This window comes from Lynx canadensis, chromosome C1, assembly GCF_007474595.2.
Source record: "Lynx canadensis isolate LIC74 chromosome C1, mLynCan4.pri.v2, whole genome shotgun sequence".
NCBI classification, from domain to species: Eukaryota; Metazoa; Chordata; class Mammalia; order Carnivora; family Felidae; genus Lynx; species Lynx canadensis.
In genome coordinates, this window is record NC_044310.1 from 148,065,350 (window position 1) to 148,072,466 (window position 7,117).

At 45.1% G+C, this 7,117-nt stretch overlaps 1 pseudogene; it reads left to right on the forward strand.

The window, feature by feature from the left end:
• Positions 1-2,972: 2,972 nt before the first annotated feature.
• LOC115522296 lies at positions 2,973-4,318 on the forward strand (annotated as a pseudogene).
• The last annotated feature ends 2,799 nt before the right edge of the window (positions 4,319-7,117 follow it).

Here is a 7,117-nt window from a genome sequence, read left to right on the forward strand (position 1 = left end):
ATTATTATCTCATGGCTTCTGTGGATCAGGAATTCAGACAGGGAGCAGGGGATGGCTTGTCTGCCTAATGATTTCTGGGGTCTAGCTGAAAAACCCAAAGACGGGACTGAAATCACCGAAGGTTTGACTGAGTCCAAAGATTCCTTGTTCAAGCTGGTGCAATCACTTGGTTGACAAGTTGCTGTTAGTAAATGGGTTCTTTTCTATGTGGGCTTGTCCATAGGGCTGCTTGAGCATCCTGACAACATGGTGGCTGACTTCCCCCAGTGTGACTGATCCAGAAGACCAGTGTTGAAGCAGCAATGTCTTTTATTAACTAGCTTGTGAATTCATACACTGACACTTTAATTGGTCAAAAAAATCAGCCTTTATTCAGTGTAGGAAGTCTATACAAAGGCATAAATACCAAGAGAGAAGGTAAATTAGGGGCACTTTGGATGCTGGATACTATATGCATCGAATGGCTTTTGATGTTAAGACAAGTAGGAACAATCTCTAGCATACTGTGTAGGACAATGGTTTCCTAGCATTTGAGATGTCATGGTCCAGTAGAATTTCAAGGGAAAAATCAGGCCAAAATGGAACTACTAGATCTTTATTTTGCCATGTAAAGTCACTCAAAAAGAGTAACCTGTTAATTCTACCACCATTATTTTTTTCATTTTCTTGAAAGCCTTTTTTTATATAGAAATACATTATCTCAGAGTACAAATTATCATTTTTGATGTGGAGCAAGGAGAACCGCTTCCCAAATGTACATTGAGAATCCACTTGGAAAACATTCTGTACTCAAGTTGAGGATTCCATACTCTGTCATCCAAAATTTCCACTCCCAGCTGTACACCCTAATGAAAGGCATGCATGCACACACCAGGAATCATGGACAAGAGTGTTCATAACAGTATGTTAATCATAGCCCTGCATTGGAAACAAACCAAATGCCATCAACAGTAATATAGACAAATTGATATGCTTCCATTTACATTAAGTCCCCAAACAAGCAATACTAAAGTGTAGTGCTTTAGGGCACATACTTAGATGAAAAAAGTGGAGAAAAAAAAAACAAGCAATAGTGTGATTGTGATAAAGATCAAGTTATGGTTACCTTTGTGGGAAGGGATTGTTTTCTGATTTTGAAGAGACATGGGTGGAGACTGCTGAGGTGCTGGCAATGTTTAATTTATTGACTTTAGTGATGGCTACACAGATATTGCCTTGATAATTCATTAGGCTGCACATTTTATGTTTTTCTGTGTGCTATATTTTACTATAAAAAGGGCATTTTAAAAAGGAAAAAAAATAGTCTTTTTAATTAAAAATTGTAGCTTTAGGAGAAACTTCTTTTTAAAAAGACCATCTATTCTTGGAGTGCCTGGCTGGCTCAGTCAGTTAAGCATCCAACTTCGGCTCAGGTCATGATCTCACAGTTCATGGGTTCGAGCCCCTTGTCAGGCTTTGTGCTGACAGCTCAGAGCCTGTGCCTGTTTCAGATTCTGTCTCTCTTTCTCTCTCTGTCTCTCTCTCTCTCTTTCTGCTCCTCCTCTGCTCATGCTCTGTCTCCCTCTCTCAAAAATAAATAAACATTAAAAAAAAATTTTAAAGACCATCTGTTCTTTCCCAGCTCCATCATCCCTCTCCCACCCCTTTCTCCACACAGGATGTCAGCAGGATCTCTGCTAGTTCCAGCGCTGGCAGCTTCACACTAGAGACTCTCATACATCCCTGACTCAGCGGAGCGGGAGTGGATGTGGTTATGCACACACACGCACACACGCAGGAGCTTCCCTCCCTATGCTTCAAGAAGAGGAAGTACCTTTGCTCCTTTGTACCAGGTTGGCAAGAAGAGGGAATAGCCTTTCCTCAAGAACTCTGCAGTTCCCCAAAGGCATGCCCTAAAAGCTCCCCACTTCTTCCTCCAGGGCCTTCTGGGCAAGAACGAGGGCAGACTTGCTGGCTCTTCTGACAGGCATTGTCAGCAAGCCCCTGCAGGCAGCCCTCGTATCGGAAAGTGCTGGACTAAGACCTGTGTAGTGCTTAATGTTGTAGTTCTCAGCAGTGGACCTGAAGAGCCCATTTTGGTACTGGGCACTTTATAGCATCCTGTTACACTCATACACGGTTGATGGAACATCTATTACATGCCAGGCATTCTGCTAGTTGTTTACATTGTGCAATGCCTTATAATTTACAATATTTGATTTCATGTTCATAACAATCCCATGAAATAGATGAGTGCTATCCAATCATTTCCACTCTCAAAGAGGCCATTGAGGCTCCTAAGGTTTCAGTATCTTATCTGAAATCACTATAAAGGGCTAGCCATACCTCTGAATGCTTGCTGTACCCAAAGCCCACTTGGCAGAAAAGAAACCCTGTGTGCTTCCTCAGGCAAAGTCTGTTTGATGTTATCTCCCGACCCACCCCCTACTCCCGGTCCACCACTGATTTTGCCAGAAGAAGAGTGGCCTGAGAAAAGACCTGCCCAAACAGGAATGATGGTGATTAGATAGATTATTAGATTATGTCAGAAACATTTTGTGAAAAATACAAGGAAGCCGTTGTTATGATAGAAAAAGCTAAAAGACCCCAGAGATGAGAAAGTTGTGCATAGATACCCTTAGGCAGTAGAAATCATCAATAAACAGGGAGTATGAGTACAAGTAACATTGACTGTGAACAGAAAATGAATTATCTATTTGATACCAACAGAAAGCGAGTTACTTGAATGGTACTGGCAGGAACATTGAAACAAAGATTTCAGTGGACTAAGTTCCCATAATGATGGGGAGCAACACTCTTGTTGCCAGGTGGACTTCCCCAGGCCTCTGTTGTTCAGTTCCCTCTCGTTTTTGTTGTTGGTTGGTTTGTTTGTTTGTTGAAAGATTGAGCAGATGTGGGCAGGTCAGATCTGAACTTTGTACTTCTGGTGCCTGGAAGCCACTGCCACCCCGCTGGGCCCCCGGTGGCTCTGATCCAGGGCCACCTGTGGAGGGCCGGGCAGCGGGCTGCCTCCCGAGCCTGACAAGCACCAGCACCCCCAGGGCCCCGAGATGGGCTGCTACAGGTAGCTCTTCCTGTTTGGCTTCAACATTGTCTTCCGGGTGCTGGAATCCTGGTTCTGGGCAACAGCCTCTGGGCCTGGGGTGAGAAGTGGGTTCTCTCCAAAAGCTCGGTGCTGACAGATCTGGGAGGCCTGCACTCCGTGTGGCTGTTTGTAGTGATTAGAGGCGTCATGGCAGTGGGCTGTGCCCGCTGCATCCGGGCACTGCGGGAGAACACCTTCCTGCTCAACTTTTTCTGCGTTCCTAGTCCCCATCTTCTTCCTGGAGCTGAAAACAGGGATCCTAGCCTTCGTTTTCAAGGACTGGATTCAAGACCAGCTCGATTTCCTCGTAAACAAAAACAGCAAGGCCTATCGGGACAACACTGATCTCCAGAGCCTCATTTACTTTGCTCAGGAATATTGGTCTTGCTGTGGAGCCTGAGGGCCTAATGACTGGAACCTCAATATCTATTTCAACTGCACCGACTTGAACCCCAGCCAGGAGCGCTGCGAGGTGCCCTTCTCCTGCTGCATCAGGGACTCTGTGGAAGATGTCCTCAATGTACAGTGTGACTAGGATGTACTGCTCAGACTGGAGCTGGAGCAGCAGAGCTCCATCCATACCAAAGGCTGCATCGGCCAATTTGAGAAGTGGCCACAGAACAACCTGATCGTCATGGCTGGGCTCTTTGTGAGCATCGCCCTCCTCCAGATCTTTGGTCTGGCCCAGAGCCTTGTCAGTGACATCAGGCAGTGGAGGCCAACTGGTGAGGCTGCCACAGTGGCCATGGCCACTTGCCTGGCCTCCCCAGGGATACCCCCGCTTTCCCTGACACTGTGCCCATGATGGGCATGGCCACAGGCGTTTCTGCTTGGACCTGAGTTCCATAGGGAGCTTGAGTGTGGGTATGCTGGGCATACGTGGAGAAAGCTGTGTGCCTCTGCCTGTGCTGCCTGTCCTGGAGCTGTGTGCACAGAGGGTGGGTATGTTTATGTGAATGTGCACAGGGAGCCGCCATCTCAGCTATTATTGTGTGGTGGGCTCTCCCGGGGACCAGGAATGGCACAGCTCAGAGGGTGTGGACTAGTGGTGTGGGAGGGGTCTGCGGTGTCCAGCCAGGCTGGGGCACACCTCTCTGTGCATGGCTATGCGGGGTAGGCCTGGCGCCTGCTGTCGCTTGGAACACACCCTCATGCAGCTTCAGAGCTGTCTTCTCTACTAGTGTGACTTTGACCCTGCCAAGAACCCACGTCAGCCTCACGTCTCAGATTCTAAAATAGATCCAAGAGGGGCGCCTGGGTAGCTCAGTCAGTCAAGCATCAGACTCTGGCTCAGGCCATGGTCTTCTGGTTCATGAGCTCCAGCCCGCATCGGGCTCTGTGCTGACAGTGCAGAGCCTGCCTGGGATTCTCTCTGTCTGCCCCTCCCCTATTTGCACACTTCCACGTGCGTGCTTTCTCTCTCTCAAAATAAATAAACTTAAAAAAATAAATAAAACAGATCCAAGGGGCGCCTGGATGGCGCAGTCGGTTAAGCGTCCGACTTCAGCCAGGTCACGATCTCGCGGTCCGGCAGTTCGAGCCCCGCGTCGGGCTCTGGGCTGATGGCTCAGAGCCTGGAGCCTGTTTCTGATTCTGTGTCTCCCTCTCTCTCTGCCCCTCCCCCGTTCATGCTCTGTCTCTCTCTGTCCCAAAAATAAATAAAAAACGTTGAAAAAAAAAAATTAAAACAGATCCAAGAATTTCCTCTCCCTTCCTTGTCTCTCAGTGATGGCTACAAACTACTACTCAAATAAAAATAAACAAAACCTTGAAAACCAAAAACAAACAAGCAAGGTTTGAGCAGATGACCTAGCTGTGAAGACAATGATCAAGGAAGCCTGAGTCTACTATATATTTAGCAACTAATATATCTTATCAGATGACAAGAGGAAAGCCTTTCTTCCAAAGTACTGATGGAAAGTAACACGGATGATGAGAAAGTTAGAGAATCAATCTAGGAAGTCTATCATCTGATTAACAGGAAAGAGAGATTAAAAAAAAGAGAGATAACGTATGGCGTATCTGCACATAGGCCAAGAACACCAAGGAAAAAGAGAAGAGTCTAAAAGCTTTAAGGAAGAAAAAACAGGGATGCATAGGGGGGCTGAGTCAGTTAAGCATCCGACTTTGGCTCAGGTCATGATATCATGGTTCATGGGTTCAAGCCCTGCCTCAGGCTCTGAGCGGACAGCTTGGAGCCTGGAAACTGTTTCCGATTCTCTCTCTCTCTCTCTCTCTCTCTCTCTGCCCCTCCCGCACTCACACTTTCTCTCTGTCTCTCAAAAAATGATGTTAAAAAAAAATTTTTTTAAAGAAAGAGAAACCAGGTGACACACAAAGGAACAGGTAGGAGATGACACTAAACCTCTTAACAGCAACACTGGATGCCAGAAGACTATATATATATATATACACAAAATATATCAGTTAACTTCCAGCTAAACTGTCAATCAAACTTGAAGGAGGAATAAAAGTATCTTTAGTATCTTTAATCATAGAAGGTCTTGAAAGATTCACCTTCCAGGTGCCCTGTCTCAGGAAACCACTAACAGCTGGGCTCCAGCAAAATCAGTGTGTAGACCAAGAAAAAAGATAGCATGGAAGGAAACAGAAGTCACAAAGGGAATCCCCCTGCATGGGGGACACCTAGAGAGCAATTACTCTACCTTGAAGCAGGATGATGGCAGACTTGGAGAGGGTGGTCTCCAGAAAAATGATGATTAATACAGTTGAGAGTTTGGCAGAATTTGTAGCTTTATAAATTCTCATTGATCTATTCCTTTGTATTTCATTATCTTAATTACTATACCTTCATGTTATGCTTTGATATCTAGTAACATAAGAACATCCTCATTATTTTTCCTTTTCAAAATTTTCTCATTTGGGTAAGCTAGACATTTTTTTTTATGTTTATTTATTTTTGAGAGAGAGAGTTGAGTGGGGGAGGAGCAGAGAGACAGAGACACAGAACCCGAAGCAGGCTCCAGGCTCTGAGCTGTCAGCACAGAGCTGGATGTAGGGCTCAAACCCATGAATGGTGAGATCAACCTGAGCTGAAGTCGGAAGCTTAACTGACTGAGCCATGCAGGTGCTCCTGGAGAGGCTAAACATTTAAATTGTAAAACAAAATACACTTTTGGGGTGATTGGGTGGCCCATTTGGTTAAGCATCTGACTCTGGATTTTGTCTCAGATCACTTCACACTTCTGAGATCGAGTCCCACAGCTTGGAGCCTGCTTGGGATTCTCTCTTTCTCCCTCTCTCTCTCTTTCTGCCCCTCTCTCTCTCCCTCTGCTCTCTCTTGTGCGTGCTCTCTCTCTCTCAAAAATAAATAAACATTAAAACAAACAAAATACACTTTTGAGTCCATGAAAACTATTATTGAGGTTTTTATTTTCAATTTTTCATGGCAGTATAATAGGATTAATGTTTAGCTGGTAGGTACTGCTGGGTTCTTCTGGTTGTTTTTGATTAGCAACCATTTTGATTACTTGACATCCATGACATACCAACTTTAAATATTTTAAAGTCTCTGTGGCAGAGAATTGTAGCTGGTCATATAGTTTCTCAACTTTACTATATTTCCCAGTATGTTCTGCAGGTGTCTTAAATGAAATGCAAGCAGAAGCAATGAATGCCACTCCTAGGCCTGGCCAATGAAAGTTTCCAGGCTTATCCCTTCATGCTCTCTCCTCCCTCCTCATTGCTTAGAATGGTGATGGCAACAACCAGAGTCACCTTAGGATATTATACAAATGGCAGAGACCCTATAATCCTGAATCCCCGAAGAACTATGTAGATAAGGGCTATGTGGGCAAACACTTCCCATCCCTCTAGTCCCACCACTATTGACAGGGAAATCTGCTTTGAACTGTGACAGAACAGAAAGAAACTTACTGTCCTTTTTTTTAAAAAAAATTTTTTTTAATGTTTGTTTATGTTTGAGAGAGAGAGAGAGAGAGAGAGACAGAGCACAAGAGGTAGAGGGGTAGAGAGAGAAGGACAGAATCTGAAGCAGGTTCACTGTCAGTG